The sequence below is a fragment of the Mobula hypostoma genome, chromosome 8, assembly GCF_963921235.1.
Source record: "Mobula hypostoma chromosome 8, sMobHyp1.1, whole genome shotgun sequence".
In the NCBI taxonomy this organism is placed as follows: domain Eukaryota; kingdom Metazoa; phylum Chordata; class Chondrichthyes; order Myliobatiformes; family Myliobatidae; genus Mobula; species Mobula hypostoma.
This window is the reverse complement of record NC_086104.1, coordinates 116,656,570-116,673,837: the sequence shown is the minus strand read 5'-3', so window position 1 is coordinate 116,673,837 and position 17,268 is coordinate 116,656,570.

The following is a 17,268-nucleotide window of genomic DNA, read 5'->3' as shown; positions in this document are numbered from 1 at the left end:
TTTCCTAACAGTCGTCATCCCCTGCCACACCAAACATACTACTCCTCTCCCTCTTCAGACCCTCACCCCTCACCCTCGTAAATACCTAATCCACAACCGTCCCTCTCTTCCCCTTCTCTCTCTCTGCCACCCCATCACCCTCCTTCTCCCCCTCTCTATTTCCTTCATTACCCCATCTTTTGCTTTCTCTTCTCTCCGCTTTCCCCAGTCATTACCCCTCATTTCCTTCCCTTGTCTCTCCACTGTCTGTTCCTCTTTCTCTCTCTTGCTCTCGTCTCTCACACACACTTTCCCCCGCCTCTCATTTTGTCTCCCTCTCACTAATTTCCTCTCTCGTTCACCCCTTTCCCTTCTATCTACCTCATTCCCTCCTCCTCTCCCCCCTTTTCTTCTCGTTCTATTTCCTCCACCACCCCCTAAACATTCACTCTCTCGATTCTCTCTCCCACCATCATACCAATGGGTTTATCAACATATTGGAACGTCCCCAGTGCTGTAACTTAAAAACTTTCCCCATCCCCGGGCAGGCAGTTGCCAGAGGTTCCCTCAACCCTCATTGCTTCGGGGTTTGGACCACCTGCACGGACATCCCTAGTTATCGGGGTAGTCTGTCCACTTCTAAGGACAGAGACAAAAGACCGTTCGAACGTTTATCGCCCTCTTTAGTCCCTTCTCGAATGCAGCTAGCGGTGTAAGTGTTGTGTTGAGGAAGGAGCACTGTGGGAAGACTGGTGTGGAGGGAGCACTGGGCTGGGGTGGGGGCCATGAGGAGGGAAAGTCACACTGTGGGAGGGGCGGTGAATTATTCCATCTTTGTCAGACGTGGTGTCGTTCACTCAACAGAACTGATCTGCTTTCACTGTCTGCTGAAAACAGGTAATAGAAAATGACTCTGTTCCAGGTGGAGTGTTAGAGTAACGAGGTATATCTTACTGATCAATCTCAGACCATGAGCATACAGAGCAAGAGGTACATGGAGATGTTTTCCCAGTGGGAGAGTCTCAATAGAGCACACATTTGGGGCTTGGTATGGATTTGCTATTTAACACAGGGGGAGAGCTTCAGTCTGAGGGTGAGGAAGCTTGGGAATGTTCTGCCCCAGAGGGAGTTGGAAGGTGGATCGCTTGTGTAGGGGCAATTAAGGAGGCGATAAGTGTCTGAATAGAGGGGTTTTGGTGTGATAGAATAATGGTGATGTGGAATAGGCACAGAGAAAGATGAACTATCAGATAGATCATACTGAACAGTGGGCGTACAGAGAGAGCCAAGTGGTGACTGTGCTTCTGGTGTATTCTTCAAACATAGAACATAGAACAGTACAGCACAGTACTGGCACTTTGGCCTAATCTTTTAATCTACTCCCAAATGAATATAACCCTTCCCTCCCACACAGCCTTCTATTTTTTTTTCTTTCCATGTGCCTATCTAAGAGTCTCTTAAATGTCCCTAATGCATCTACCTGCACCACAATTCTGGCAGTACATATCCACATATCCATCACTCTCTTTATAAGAAAAAACTACCTCTGGTGTCCTCTCTACTTTCACTCAATAACCTTTAAATCACACCCCTTGTATTAGCCATTTCCACCCTGTGAAGAAAACTCTGTCTGTCTACTGTATTAATGTTTCTTATCATCTTATATACCTCTATCCAGTCACCTCATCTTCACTCCAAAGAGAAAAGCCCTAGCTTACTCAACCTTTCTTCATAAGACATGTTTTCTAATGCAGCCGGAATCCTGGTGAATGTACTCTGCACCAAATCTGAAGCTTTTACATTCTTACTATAAAAGGGGACCAGAACGGAACACAATATTCCAAGTATGGTCTAGCCAGAGCGATATTTTCCCATATCAAAGAAAGGATTGAGATCAGCTGAAGTCTAGAGGCTTTTGATTGAATCTTTCTGTGTATGATCAGTAGGTAAGAGAAGGTGCCCTTCAGTACATACCAGCTTGCAGTGCTAACCTTCCTCCAGAGAGGAGGACAGATTTTATATGGGCTGAGCAGTCATAATGGAAGAGTTTGAAAGGACATGAGTGGAGATCACTTCAGTCACAGCCACTCACTCCCACCATTCCCTCCCTTCAGAAAGTAAGGTCTCTGTGAGCCCTGTATTTGCCAAGAGATTCCAGGGAGACTCCATATCCTGCTTCTGGAGAGGCTCTGTGTCCCGTTTCATTGTTTCATTCCCCTGAGGCTGTGTGAAAGACTCTCCAGTCTAGTGGCTCTTCCCCGGGACATACATCGAGACAGGCATCAGAAACTCGGGGAAAGACCCCTTCACTTGGATCCACCTTTGACCAGTCTCCTGTGCCAGTTCTTCAACTCACCCTATATTCACCCCCCATAATCTTAGAAAACTCTATCAGGTGTCCCCTCCGCATCCATTTCCCCAGAGCAAACAACTCAAGTCCGTCGAGCCTCCCGTTATTGCTCATGCACTCTAATTCAGGCAGCATCTGGTAAAGTGGCTGAATTGAAGAGATCTGAGCATGGTCAGTTCAATAAGGGCCTAATGATGTCCTGATAGATTATTTAGTTTGTAGAATCTTACAAGAGAGCATTCAAAAATGGCTCCTAAGAAATGCACAACTTACATTTAAAAGAGCAGTTGAAATAACTGTGTCAATGGAAACAGCGGTCAGAGACGCATCTGAGTTGCAAACAAGAATGAAAATGAGCATGAACAAAATTGCAACATCTAACCAGAAGCGTGCCTGCCTGAACAAATTGTGTTACTATTGTGGTAGGGGCTCACAGACCAATGCAGGTTCAAAGGTGAAATTTGCAGAAAATGCAACAATGTAAGACACATATGAAGAGCATGTCAGGCAGACAAAAATAAATGGACTACACAGAGAAAACAAATATATAACAAGTTAAACTGCAGTTTCAAAAAGTCCAATAATTGCAGGCTGTTAATGAAATATCTGATAAAGATGGAGTGATACAGGACTATGTAGCCTTGAAATGTACAATGTGAGAACTGGCAATAGACAAGCAAGATACTTTATGCCAGAAGTAAATGGCAAATTAATTAGATTGGAATTGGACACTGGCTCAACTGTTTCAGTCATTCTAAAAAAAAATTGAATCGTATTTCCAAGACACTGAACTGAAGACTGCAGGTATCCAACTAAGAACTCATACTGAAGTAATGATAACTCCTGTCGGAATGACATTAGTTATAATGAAATACATCTCCCAACAAGCCACACAGGGTTTGTTTGTGGTAAAAACCGCAGGAGCAGCATTGTGCAGGTATGATCGGTTGAGACAACTACAACTTTATTGAAGATCCGTCCATCATTTGCATGGCACATACACTGTAATGAAGCCAATTGAAACCAAATTAAGAAATGTACTGGATGGTTCTGCAGCAGTGTTCAAGGATGGTATTGAAAAAAAAACACAAACATATCAAAGGTAAACAATCATTAAATGAAAATGCCGCACCCAAGTTTTGCAAAGCTCATCTGATTCTTCAAATGATCCATGATAAAGCAACCAGTGAGTTAGAGTGCATAGAGGCTGAAGGAATTCTTTCCACGGTTGAGTGGAGCCAGTAGCCAGTAACCAGTGTGTCTGTCAGAATCTGTGGTGATTTTAATGTTACCATCAACAGTACTGAAAGTAGATCGATACGTGGGCCCAGTGTAGAGGATATCTTTGCAAACTTTTCTGGAGGAAAACACTTCAGCAAAGTGGTCTTAGCTAAGTCCTACTTACTGATGGAGAAGGAAGAAGAATCCAAAGTGTTTCCCAACATACACATTCACAAAGGGCTTTATCACTATCATCATCATCAAGTGCCATGACCAGTTTGAGCTTTGACTGCCATGACCCACACACTCCTGTTTTGGGTCAAGTGGATCAATTCATTGGTATTCTTTTCCAGTTCTCTGGCTCCTGTCTCCATCACCATTTGTCTTTGCCTTCCTCTTGCTTTCTTCCCTTCAATCTTTCCAATAATTACCGTGCATTCTCACTCCACTTTCCTAATCACATGTCCAATGAAGTTACGTTGCCTTTTCATGATCTCATACATTCTCTTTTTGTACTTGCTCTGTTCATGACATCCTTGTTAGATATTCATTTTGTCCATGATATTATTTGCATCCTCCTCAAAAACCACATCTCTGCTGCTTCAATTCGTTTCCTCATGTTACTAGATATTGTCTAACATTCTGAGCCATATGACATTACTGGATAAACATAACATTTCAGTACTTTGAGGTGGGTTGTCTTGCCTAGTTTAGTGTTGGTCAGTATATTCTTCATTCTCGTAAAGGTGTCTTTTGCCATTCCTATTCTTCTTTTGATGTCCATGTCGCACCTGCCATCTGATGTCACCCAGCTTCCTAAGCAGCAAAAGTTCTCTACTTGTTTCATGTCTTCTCTGTTTATTTTCAGTCTGCAGATAGGATTCTCATTCTTTTTGGATATTACCATACATTGTCTTTTTTTTTAATTGATAGACCCATTTTTGCAATTTCTTCAACAACTGTATTAATTAAGTTTTGTAGTTCTTCCTCCATACTTGCAATTAGCACAGTGCCATCCACATATCTGAAATTACTGATGTTTTCACTGCCAACTTTGATTCCCAAGATGTCTCTTATTTTTTGTAATATTGTTTCACTGTACACATTAAACAAATCAGGGGAGAAAACACACCTTTGTCTAACGCCTCTCTTGATTTGCATATACTGACTCACTTCTCCATCTATTCTTACTGCGGCAATTTGTCCCAGTACAGATTTCAGATGAGGCTGAGGTCTTTCAAATCTAGATCTAGAGTTTCCTGTAATATTTCAAATAACTTATTGTGCCTCATTTTATCAAATGCTTTTGTGTAGTCAATAAAACAAAGAAACAAATCTCTTTCCACTTGAATAGCTTGTTCTGACAGTATCCTTAACATCAATATCACGTTTCTTGTACCTTTTTTATATATGACTATAATAGGCTTACTTTTGTAGTAGTATCTACAGCTGCACTCTGGCAGAAAGGTAAGGATCTGACACTCAGTATTACCTGGATGGCATCATTGTTACCTATAAGCATGGCAAGGAACACCTATAAAGCCTCAATACACTGTTAAAAAGATTAGAAGATTATGGGGGCAGAGCCTAACAGGATAAGTGTGAATTCTTTAAACCAGGCATCACTTACTGCTGTCACACTATTGATGCACAAGATCTACAGATGTGTGCTGAGAAAACTCAAACAGTGGTGGATGCTCAAGGCCAAAGAATGTTACACAGTTGTGGTCCTTTTTAGGATTTGTCGACCCTTGACAAACCTGGCTACTAAGCTCCACCCCTAGACTCATTATTATAGGTTGGGAAGAAATGGCAATGGACAAATCAGTACGAGGTAGCTTTGTTAAACGTAAAGGAAATGGTGATTGCAGACACTGTACTCGCAAATTATGATCCATATCATCCGGCGAAGCCTGCCAATGACTCCTCACATTTTAATATAGGGGCAGTCATGTTACATCTTATGAGTGATGGAAGTGAATGCCCCATTCCTTTTGTATCATGTTCCCTTACCATTGCAAAAAAAAAATATGCACAGATTGACAGAGAGTTCTTGAATCTGCCTTGAGGTGCAAAACATTTCAATAAGTACTTGTATGGGAGAGAGTTTATCTTTGTTACTGATCATCAACCACGAGTGTCCATTTTCAACCCACAGACATTACCACTAACAGCAGTAGCCTAAATGCAGAGATGGACTCTTCTTGTTGGAGAACACAATTACAAAATCGAATTCAAGAAGATGACTAATCATGGAAATGCTGAAGGATTGTTCCATTTACCCATGGAAAAAGAAATACAGGAAAAATTTGCAAAAAGTACATTCCTCTTTATGCATCCTGCATAATGCAAATTGAGAGACATATTGTTAAGACAGAGATGATCCAAAAGGAAACCAGAAAAGACCCCATACTGTTTCAGATCCACAGCACATGGCCACCCAAAATGGTTGGAATATGTAGCAGAAACTCCAGTTCCCCTACTTCTACTAGTGCCAAGATGAACTTTCCCTTGACAGAGATTGCCTTATGTGGAGATTGAGAGTTATTGTACCATCCTGGGTGAGAGGTAAAGTGTTGGATGAGCTATATGCCGCCATCACTTAGGCATGGTTAAAATGAAACCATTGGCTCTTATCTTTGTCTGGTCGCCTTGGATTGATCCACAGTTCAAGCAGCTTGCTCTGCACTATATGGGATGCCAGCGTATCCAGAAGATGCCAACAGCAGTCCCATTCCATCCCTAAGAATGACCTGCATTGCCCTAGCAAAGAATTCATATTGATTTTGCTGGACCATTCAAGGGCTCAAATTTCTTGGTAACAGGTACAAAATGACCAGACATTTTCCCATTGGCCACCAGCGCAGCCTTGCATGCTGTTGATGTATTGAGAAGCTTCTTTGAAAGTACTGGTATTCCAGAACATTTGGTCTCTGGCAATGGATCAGTTTATAAGGGACCCATTTCAGTCATTCCTAAAAAATAATGGAATAAGACATATTATATCTGCACCCTACCACCCAGCTACAATTGACTTGGCTGAAAGCTTTGTCAAAAGTCTAAAGAATGTCAGCAGATCACACTACACTAACGCTGAATCAAAAGCTCACCAATTTCCTCCTTGCATATCACAATGTAACATACTCCACAACCAACAATATACCGGCTGTGCTGTTCCTGGGTCATCCCTTATGTTTATGCTTGGATCTCCTCAAACCCAATCTCAGCAGGACAGTTGAGACAAATTGAAGGCTTCTTAGACAAGGAGGTTTTAATGTTTCACGCCTGCTGAGAGAATATAGATGTGATCAAAAGTGGGTATTCCGAAAAATTAAGGACACAATGGAACACTCTACTACACAGTGGAAATTGTACCTGATACCATCTGGAGACAATACGTCGATCAGTTGAGGAGATTGTTCAAGAACAAAGGTGGCTACTGCTGTCAGAACCTTTTCCAGCAATCTCAGAATCAACTCCTACAATCATACAGAGCAGGCCTCAGAACCTGACATTGTTTTCACAGCCACAAGTCTCACCTGCCAAGAAGAATGAGCCCCCTTATCAGGATGGATGTTACCCCTCAAGAGTTAGAAATCCTCCACAGTGATTAAATCTGTAGGCCTAAATGGGGCAATTTAAAATTTGACTGTGCCATGGATAACTGAATAGTGGGTGCATTGTATAGGATATTATGTATATAGTTGAGATGTATACTCTATTGAGTTGGAGTTTATAGCTAACCAGGGTGGAGTGTCGCGTATTTAATATTTCCTTAACATTTGTGAAATCTTGTGAATATATTGTTAGATAAAACATTGTTATTTATATAATTCTCAGGATTGTATGTAAAAATATGTGAATTGCATATGTCATGATGCTACCATATGCTAAGTGCCTGTCTCACTTAAAGAATGGAGTTAGGCTTGCATACCTGGCTGTTCTGTTTTTTCTTCCAAAGAGTCTAACATTTTGAAGTTACAAAACTGTCAGGGCACTGGAGCAGGGATCCAATCGCAGAACCAGTACTGTGCACACAGTGATATTAATTGAGTAACAAATCCCGAGGTGCAAACAAAGTCAGCATCAAAGTTCAGGCAGAGATGAAAACATGCAGAGAAATTCAAAAACCAGAATCGTGAAACAGGCAGAGTCAATATTCAGATGGACAGAGAACAGATACGAATTCTGGAAAGGCTCAGGAAAACTCACCGGCACAATCTGGCAACAAACAGGTGAAAACACAGGACTGAAATACACAGAGAGGCAGATGATAGGTGGAGCACAATGAGACACAGGTGACAGCAATACAGGTAATAATGAGAAGCAGATGAGAGACGGAGTACTCAGTACTACAGGGGCCGGAGTAGAGCAGGAGTGGGGACAGGAGCACATGGCAATACAAAACCACAGACTGACAGCCAGGGGGAAACACACAAAAAGACAGAGTTCAACTGGATGTACTGACAAAAACATAACAGTTGTGGTCCTCGTGTTGTTATACTGAGGCAGTGATTAGGGCTGTGCTCGTTGGTTCAAGAACTGAATGGTTGAAGGAAAGTAGCTTTCCCTGAACCTGGTGATGTGGGACTCCAGGCCTCTGTATCTCCAGCCCAATAGAAGCAGCAAGAAGATGCATGGCCTGGATGGTGACAGATATTTGACAATGGATGTTCCCTTCCTGAGGCAGCACTTCCTATACGTACTACCAATGGTGGGGAAGGATGTGCCGATAATGTATTGGGCTGAGTTCCACTACTCTCTGTAGCTTGCTACATTCATGTGCATTCCAATTGCCATACCAGACCACGATGCACCCGGTCATGAGACATTCAACAATACATTTGTATAATTTTTTTTAGAATGCCCAGTTTCAAGGTGAATCTCCTTAACCTCCCGAGAAAGTAAACAAGTGTGTCTTCTTTGTCATTATATCTGTGTGCTGAGCCCTGATCATCAATATATCAATACCCATAATATAAGGTTACAGAATCTAACAGCCATGGGAACACGACCTTTGGCCCATCTATCTTAGGCATCTACCTGAGAAAATCCTGCAAGAAGAACTTGTCCCTCAGAACTTCTATAAATCTTCCCCCTCTTATCACTAGGAAAACACTATGCACATCCACACTTTCGATTCCTCCATGAATTAATTTATACACCTCTACAAGGTGTGTGCGTGTGTGTATTTATACACACACACACTCACACACACACACACACAGGTTTCCCCCACTATCCGAAGGTAGAGCGTTCCTATGAAACAGTTCGTAAGCCAGAATGTCGTAAAGTGAATAAGCAATTACCATTTATTAATATGGGAAATTTTTTTGAGCATTCCCAGACCCAAAAAGTAACAAAATCATGCCAAATAACACATAAAACCTAAAATAACAATAACGTATAGTAAAAGCAGGAATGATATGATAAATTCACGGCCTATAAAAAGTAGAAATAATGTATGTACAGTGTAGTTTCACTTACCGGAATCGGGAAGACAGCAAGCACACTGTTAGGCTAAGTCGCCGGAGGTTGGGGTGGTGGGAGGTACAGGAGACTGGGGTGTCATCTCATCATCGTCTGTTTCCATCAGGGCAGGCAAGTCACCTTCTTCGCTGTCTGCCTGCCTCGATGTCGAAGGTCGAGGTTCGTCGTCTGCTGTGGCTGATGTGGAAGGCTTGGAAAACGACAGTATGCTTGACTGCTTAGTCTCGCGCATTCTTCAATCATACAGTTCTTTGTAAGCACTCAAAACATCCTGCAAACCTGCCCTAAACCTACGTACCCTTTCAAAATCAAAATTATACTTGTCTGCAATCATTGCAGCGTTGTCAACCGCAGCAAAGATCTCACGCAATTGTTTCACGTTCAGTTCCTGGACGGGTTCACTTTCGGGCCATTCGCTACTGCATTTGGTTTCAATTGTTATCCTTTCCTCTTACAATTGCATCAGCTCTTCATCTGTCAGTTCTTGGTCATGGGATGTCAGAACCTCTTCAACATCATCTTCGTCAACTTCCACAAAGCCAGCCTCCTTAGCCAAACTCACTAGTGCCATATTTATTAGAAACATAGAAACATAGAAAATAGGTGCAGGAGTAGGCCATTCGGCCCTTCGAGCCTGCATCGCCATTTATTATGATCATGGCTGATCATCCAACTCAGAACCCAGCCTTCCCTCCATACCCCCTGACCCCTGTAGCCACAAGGGCCATATCTAACTCCCTCTTAAACATAGCCAATGAACTGGCCTCAACAGTTTGCTGTGGCAGAGAATTCCACAGATTCACCACTCTCTGTGTGAAGAAGTTTTTCCTAATCTCGGTCCTAAAAGGCTTCCCCTCTATCCTCAAACTGTGACCCCTCGTTCTGGACCTCCCCAACATCGGGAACAATCTTCCCGCATCTAGCCTGTCCAATCCCTTTAGGATCTTATACGTTTCAATCAGATCCCCCCTCAATCTTCTAAATTCCAACGAGTACAAGCCCAGTTCATCCAGTCTTTCTTCATATGAAAGACCTGCCATCCCAGGAATCAATCTGGTGAACGTTCTTTGTACTCCCTCTATGGCAAAGATGTCTTTCCTCAGATTAGGGGACCAAAACTGCACACAATACTCCAGGTGTGGTCTCACCAAGGCCTTGTACAACTGCAGTAGTACCTCCCTGCTCCTGTACTCGAATCCTCTCGCTATAAATGCCAGCATACCGTTCGCCTTTTTCACCGCCTGCTGTACCTGCATGCCCACTTTCAATGACTGGTGTATAATGACACCCAGGTCTCGTTGCACCTCCCTTTTTCCTAATCGGCCACCTTTCAGATAATAATCTGTTTTCCTATTTTTGCCACCAAAGTGGATAACTTCACATTTATCCACATTAAATTGCATCTGCCATGAGTTTGCCCACTCACCCAACCTATCCAAGTCACCCTGCATCCTCATAGCATCCTCCTCACTGCTAACACTGCCACCCAGCTTCGTGTCATCTGCAAACTTGGAGATGCTGCATTTAATTCCCTCATCCAAGTCATTAATATATATTGTAAACAACTGGGGTCCCAGCACTGAGCCTTGCGGTACCCCACTAGTCACCGCCTGCCATTCTGAAAAGGTCCCGTTTATTCCCACTCTTTGCTTCCTGTCTGCTAACCAATTCTCCACCCACACCAACACCTTACCCCCAATACCGTGTGCTTTAAGTTTGCACACTAATCTCCTGTGTGGGACCTTGTCAAAAGCCTTTTGAAAATCCAAATATACCACATCCACTGGTTCTCCCCTATCCACTCTACTAGTTACATCCTCAAAAAATTCTATGAGATTCGTCAGACATGATTTTTCTTTCACAAATCCATGCTGACTTTGTCCGATCATTTCACCGCTTTCCAAATGTGCTGTTATCACATCCTTGATAACTGACTCCAGCAGTTTCCCCACCACCGACGTTAGGCTAACCGGCCTATAATTCCCCGGTTTCTCTCTCCCTCCTTTTTTAAAAAGTGGGGTTACATTAGCCACCCTCCAATCCTCAGGAACTAGTGCAGAATCTAACAAGTTTTGAAAAATTATCACTAATGCATCCACTATTTCTTGGGCTACTTCCTTAAGCACTCTGGGATGCAGACCATCTGGCCCTGGGGATTTATCTGCCTTCAATCGCTTCAATTTACCTAACACCACTTCCCTACTAACATGTATTTCACTCAGTTCCTCCATCTCACTGGACCCTCTGTCCCTTACTATTTCTGGAAGATTATTTATGTCCTCCTTAGTGAAGACAGAACCAAAGTAATTATTCAATTGGTCTGCCATGTCCTTGCTCCCCATAATCAATTCACCTGTTTCTGTCTGCAGGGGACCTACATTTGTCTTTATCAGTCTTTTCCTTTTTACATATCTATAAAAGCTTTTACAGTCCGTTTTTATGTTCTCTGCCAGTTTTCTCTCATAATCTTTTTTCCCCTTCCTAATTAAGCCCTTTGTCCTCCTTTGCTGAACTCTGAATTTCTCCCAGTCCTCAGGTGAGCCACTTTCTCTGGCTAATTTGTATGCTACTTCTTTGGAATTGATACTATCCCTAATTTCTCTTGTCAGCCACGGGTGCACTACCTTCCTTGATTTATTCTTTTGCCAAACTGGGATGAACAATTGTTGTAGTTCATCCATGCAACCTTTAAATGCTTGCCATTGCATATCCACCGTCAATCCTTTAAGTGTCATTTGCTAGTCTATTGTTGATGGTTCGAAGCCTTTAAAATCGTTCACTGCTTCGGGACATAGTTTCCTCCAAATACCATTTCTCATCAAGACTATTAGCCTATCGAGAGCATCTCCAATGCTGGCGATTGCCAGTTTTATATTGTAGTCTTTCCAGATCTCTCGCTAAGACGCTTCGGAGTTGCCCGCTCTGTCAACGGTACTTCCAATAAAACGCGTCACGTTTTGCGTATAGTAAGTCTTATTTGTGGCTATTAAGCCTTGGTCACACGGGTGCAACAACGATGTCGTATTCGGCGGTAAGAAAGCGACATGAATGTTACTGCCATACTCGGTAATGCCAGGTGGATGAGCAGCATAATTATCGACAATCACAAGACACCTACAAACGTTTGTATTATCGAGGTTGTATTCTCTACAGTATTTTTCAACAAAAGGACAAACGCACCCACCCACGTACTCAGAAAAATTTACTTGGGTATTCCAACCATTTGGATGTGAACGGAACACAACAGGAAGTGTTTTCTTATCAACGCTTTTAAGTGCCCTCGGATTTTCTGAATGATACACTAGTAGAGGCTTAAGGACAGCATCACCAGTGGCTTTAATAATAGGCATTAGGGTAAACCTGTCCTTCGATGCCTTGTGTCCTTTAGCCTGCTTTTCTTCTTTCGAAATAAATGTCTTGCCCGGCAATTTTTTCCAATAAATTGCAGTTTTGTCAGTTAAATACTTGCTTACACGAATAACCGCCTTCTGTAATTATTTTCTTCAGTTCTGCTGGGAACTTTTCGGCAGCTTCCGTATCAGCTAAAGCACTTTCTCCGGTAAATGTTAAACTATGAAGCTGCCTTCGCCTCAGAAACCGATCAAACCACCCAACACTACCTTTAAATTCCAACTTTCATCACCATCGTCCAATGTTTTCCGTTTCAGCTTATTAAAAAGACTGACTGATTTCTCCTTAAGTACAAGATAACAACGGAACACCACGCTTTGTACACCCATCAATCCACTCAAGCAATAGAATTTCCATTTTCTCCATTACTGGATGCCGACTAAGAGAAAACACTTTGCTACGAGCAGAACCAACAGTAACATCGGCAGCTTTCAAGATTCTCTCCCTCTCTGCATATAAATAGTGCGAATGGAGGATGCAGGCAAGTTCAACGCGCGGACAATGTCCTTACTTCGTTCACCACGATTGAAATGCTTAATTATATCTAGTTTTACACTAAGTGTAACACCATACCGAGCTCTTTTAGGTTTTTCCGAGACCTTCGAACTCATCTTGCTAACGGATGCACAAAATAAATCGAGATAAAGCACGTGTTTAAGCAATAGCGGCTAGAATGCAGTACCAGGGGGAGGAGATTGGTTGTTGGGCGCTCGCTGCCTGTTTTTCGTAACAGTGAAAACGCCTTCTTTTAGCGAAAACAGGTAACTAATGTAGGTCTTTCGTAACAGTGAGGTGTCATAAAGCAAATGTCCGAAAAGCGGGGTACACCTGTATATACACCTATTTAAATACTTCCATACCACCAGTTTCATCCGTCTCCTTCACTGTAAGGAACAAAATCCTACCCTCCTCAATCACTCTGTAACTCGAGACCTGGTAATAGCTTCATAATATTCCCTGAAGAGATACTGTAACAGTGAATGGTGTTCCTAGTGAAGTGGTCCCATACGAACTGTATGTGGTACTTCATTGTGGTGTGACCCACGGATATAGAGACTGCAGCTGTGCACATTGTTCCTGGTGTAAGTCTGACCCGGGGATACAGAGACCAGAATTATCAGTGTGCTCCTGGTTTGGGTCTAACCCAGGGATACAGAGACTGGAACTGTGTATGGTGTTCCTCATGTGGTCTGACACTGGGATATAGAGTTTCAAAGGCAGGGACACATAGCAAGGAAACAGACCATTTGGCCCAACAATATCTATGCTGATCTGTGAGAACTCCTCTGCGTCAATTCCAGTTACCAGTTCATAGCTTTGATTCCATCATCATTCAGACTCTCATGAATCACTGACAGCGACATCTCTGTCCCAGGTAGTGTGTTCCGGAAACTTATCTCTCTCTCTCTGAATGAAGAAGGCTCCCCTCTGATCCCCTTTAAATCTTTCCCCTTCACATTAAATTTGTGTCCTCTTCCTCTCACATATGGAGACATTTCCACCAGCCTATCCTCCTAACCCTCAGCCTTGCATTCAGTGTCAGCAAGACCAAGGAACTGACTGTGGATTTCAAGAAGGGGAAATCAGGACACACCAGTCCTCAGTCCTCATGCCAACTTCAAGTTCCTGGGCATCAACATCTTGGGGCCCAACTCTTCGATACACTTATGAAGCAGTCACACCAATGGCTATATTTCATTAGGAATTTGAGGAGATTTGATATGTCACCAAAAACTCTTCCAAATTTCTACAGATGTACCATGGAGAGCTTTCTGAATAGTTGTATCACTGTCTGCTATGTTGGCTCCAATTTACAGGACAGTAAGAGGCTACAGAGCTTTGTAAACTCAGCCAGATCCATTACGGATGCAATCCTTCCACCATTAAGGACTACTTCAAGAGGCATTGCCTCAGGAAGGTGGCATCAGTCACTAAGAACTCACATCATCTGGGATAGTGAGTCTACAGAAGGACTTAGACAGATTAGGATGATGTGCAAATTGGCAGATGAAATATAGTGTAGGGAAATGAATCATCGTACACTTTGGTAGAAAAGAAAAAAAAGGCAAGGACTATTTTCTAACGGGGGAGAAAAATTCAAAAATCAGACATGCAAAGAGACTTGAGCATCCTTGTGCAGGATTCTCTAAAGGTTAACTTGCAGTTTTAGTTGGTGATAAGGAAGGTAAATGCAATTTTAGCATTCATTTTGAGAGGACTAAAATATAAGAGTAATGACGTAATGCTGAGGCTTTTAAGACACTGATCAGACTGTTCTTGGAGTATTGTAAGCAGTTTTGGGCCCCTTTTTGAAGAAAAGATTTGCTGACAATGGAGAGGGGCCAGAGATATTGTTCGATGTTTCATTGCTATAGTCAGAAGTTCACACCTGCTTCAAAAGGGCAACAATGATACCAGTGCCCACGAAGAGCAAAGTGACCTGCCATAATAACTATCCCCCAGTTGCGCTCACATCTACAATGATGAAGAGCTTTGAGAGATTGTTTATGGGTACAATCAACTGCTGTCTCAGCAAGGACCTGGACCCAATCACCCCAATAGGTCTCATTGGACATTATCTTATTGGCTCTCTGCGTGACCTTGGATCACCAGGACAACAGAAGTATGTCAGGATGCTGTTTATTGACTACAGCTCAGCATTTAACAACATAATTCCTACAGTTCTGATCAAGAAGCCCCAGAACTTGGGCCTCCGTATCTCCCTCTGCAACTGGATCCTTGACTTCCAAACCAGAAGAACACAATCTGTGACGACTGGAAATAACATCAACACTGGCACACCTGAAAGATGTGTGCTTAGCCTGTGGCTAGGCACAACTCAAATCCCATCTGTAAATTTACTGATGATGCATCCATTGTTGGTAGAATCTCAGATGGTGATGAGGAGGTGTACAGCAGCAGAATATACCACCTGGTTGAGTGGTGTCACTGCAACAGCTTTGTCTTCAACGTCAATAAGACAAAAGCACTGATTGTGGACTTCAGAAAGGTTAAGATGAGGGAAGGCACACCAGTCCTCACGGAGGGATCAGAGATGGTGCGCAGTTTCCAGTTCCTGGGTGTCAATATCTCTGAGGACCTAATCTGAACCCAACATATCAATGCAGCTGTCAAGAAGGCAATACAGTAGCTATGAAGAAAGCAAGACAGTAGCTATATTTCATTATGAGTCTGAGGAGAATTGGTATGTCACCAAAATGACTAGGAAATTTCTATATTAGTACCATGCAGAGCATTCAAACTGGCTGCATCACCATCTGGTATGGGGGAGGGGAAGGTTTGCTCCTGTACAGGATCAAATTAAGCTGCAGATTACTGTAAGATTAGTCAGCTCCATCATGGATACTAGCCTCTGTCGTATCCACAACACCTTCAAGGAGCAGTGCCTCAGAAAGGGCCCCCATAACCTAGTACATGCCATTTCTCATTGCCACCCACAGGAAAGAGGTAGAGAAACCTGAAGGCACACATCAATGATCCAAGAACAGCTTCTCCCTCTCTGCCACCCGATTTCCTGATTTATGAATGGACAATGAACCAATGAACACTACCTCACTACTTCTTTATTTCCTTTCTTTGTACTACTTATTTATTAATTTAACTGTTATATTAATACTATAATTCACAGTTTTTTTCTCTCTATTATCATGTGTTGCATTATACAGCTGCCACAAAGTTAACAAATTTCACGCCATGTGCTGGTGATATTAAGCCTGATTCTGATTCTGATTCTGATTCAGAGAACATTCACAAGAATGATCCCAGGAATAAAAAGATTGATGTACAAGGACAGTTGATTGCTCGAAGTACGTAATCACCGGAGTTTGGAAAAAGGAGGTGGGAATCTTATTGAAATCTTTTGAATGTTGAAAGGTCTAAATAGAATGGATGTGGAGAGGATGTTTCCTATAGTGGGGGTGTCTAAGACCAGAGGTCACAGCCTCAGCACAGAGAGACACCCATTTAGAACAGAGAAGAGGTGGAATTTCTTTAGCCAGAGAGTGGTGTGTCTGTGGATTTCATTGCCTTGGACAGCTGTGGAGGCTAAGTCATTGAGTATATATATTTTTTTCAATATTTTTATTGATATGTAAATTACATGAATACAAATACAAAATTCATAAGGATGCAAGTACATATTACAAATTACTTTACATTTAAATCACAGTAATATTATCACAGTATCCCATATTCCAAAACAATCATGTATAAAAAAATATTGAATTATGAAATGAAATAGAATAAAATAATGGTGTTTTATTTTAAAAAAATCTACTGAGCTGGTTGGTAAAAATAAAAGAAGGAAAAAGAAAAATACTTTACCATATGATATAATAATAATGGCTCAGATCCATACTTTAATAACAGTTTAAAGATTGTGAAAATAATTCAGAAAGGGTCCCCATAACATTTGAAAGTCATGTTTAGAATCAGGAATCGAACAACAAATCTTCTCTAGATCAAGGCACAACATAACATCAGATAACCATTGAACATGAGTAGGCGGGGCGGCCTCCTTCCACTTGAGCAAGATTGCCCTTCTGGCCATAAGAGACATAGAGGCCAATATCCGCAAATTAGATGGTTTCAATTTTGTCGTACTATTCTCAACAGTACCAAACAAGGTAGTCAAAGGATTGGGATTAAAGCTGACATTAAAAAGTACAGAAAAAGTTTGAAATACATCTTTCCAGAATTTTTCCTGATTCTGATTCTGATTCAGAGAACGTTCACAAGAATGATCCCAGGAATAAAAAGATTAATGTACAAGGACCTTTGATTGCTCGAAGTACGTA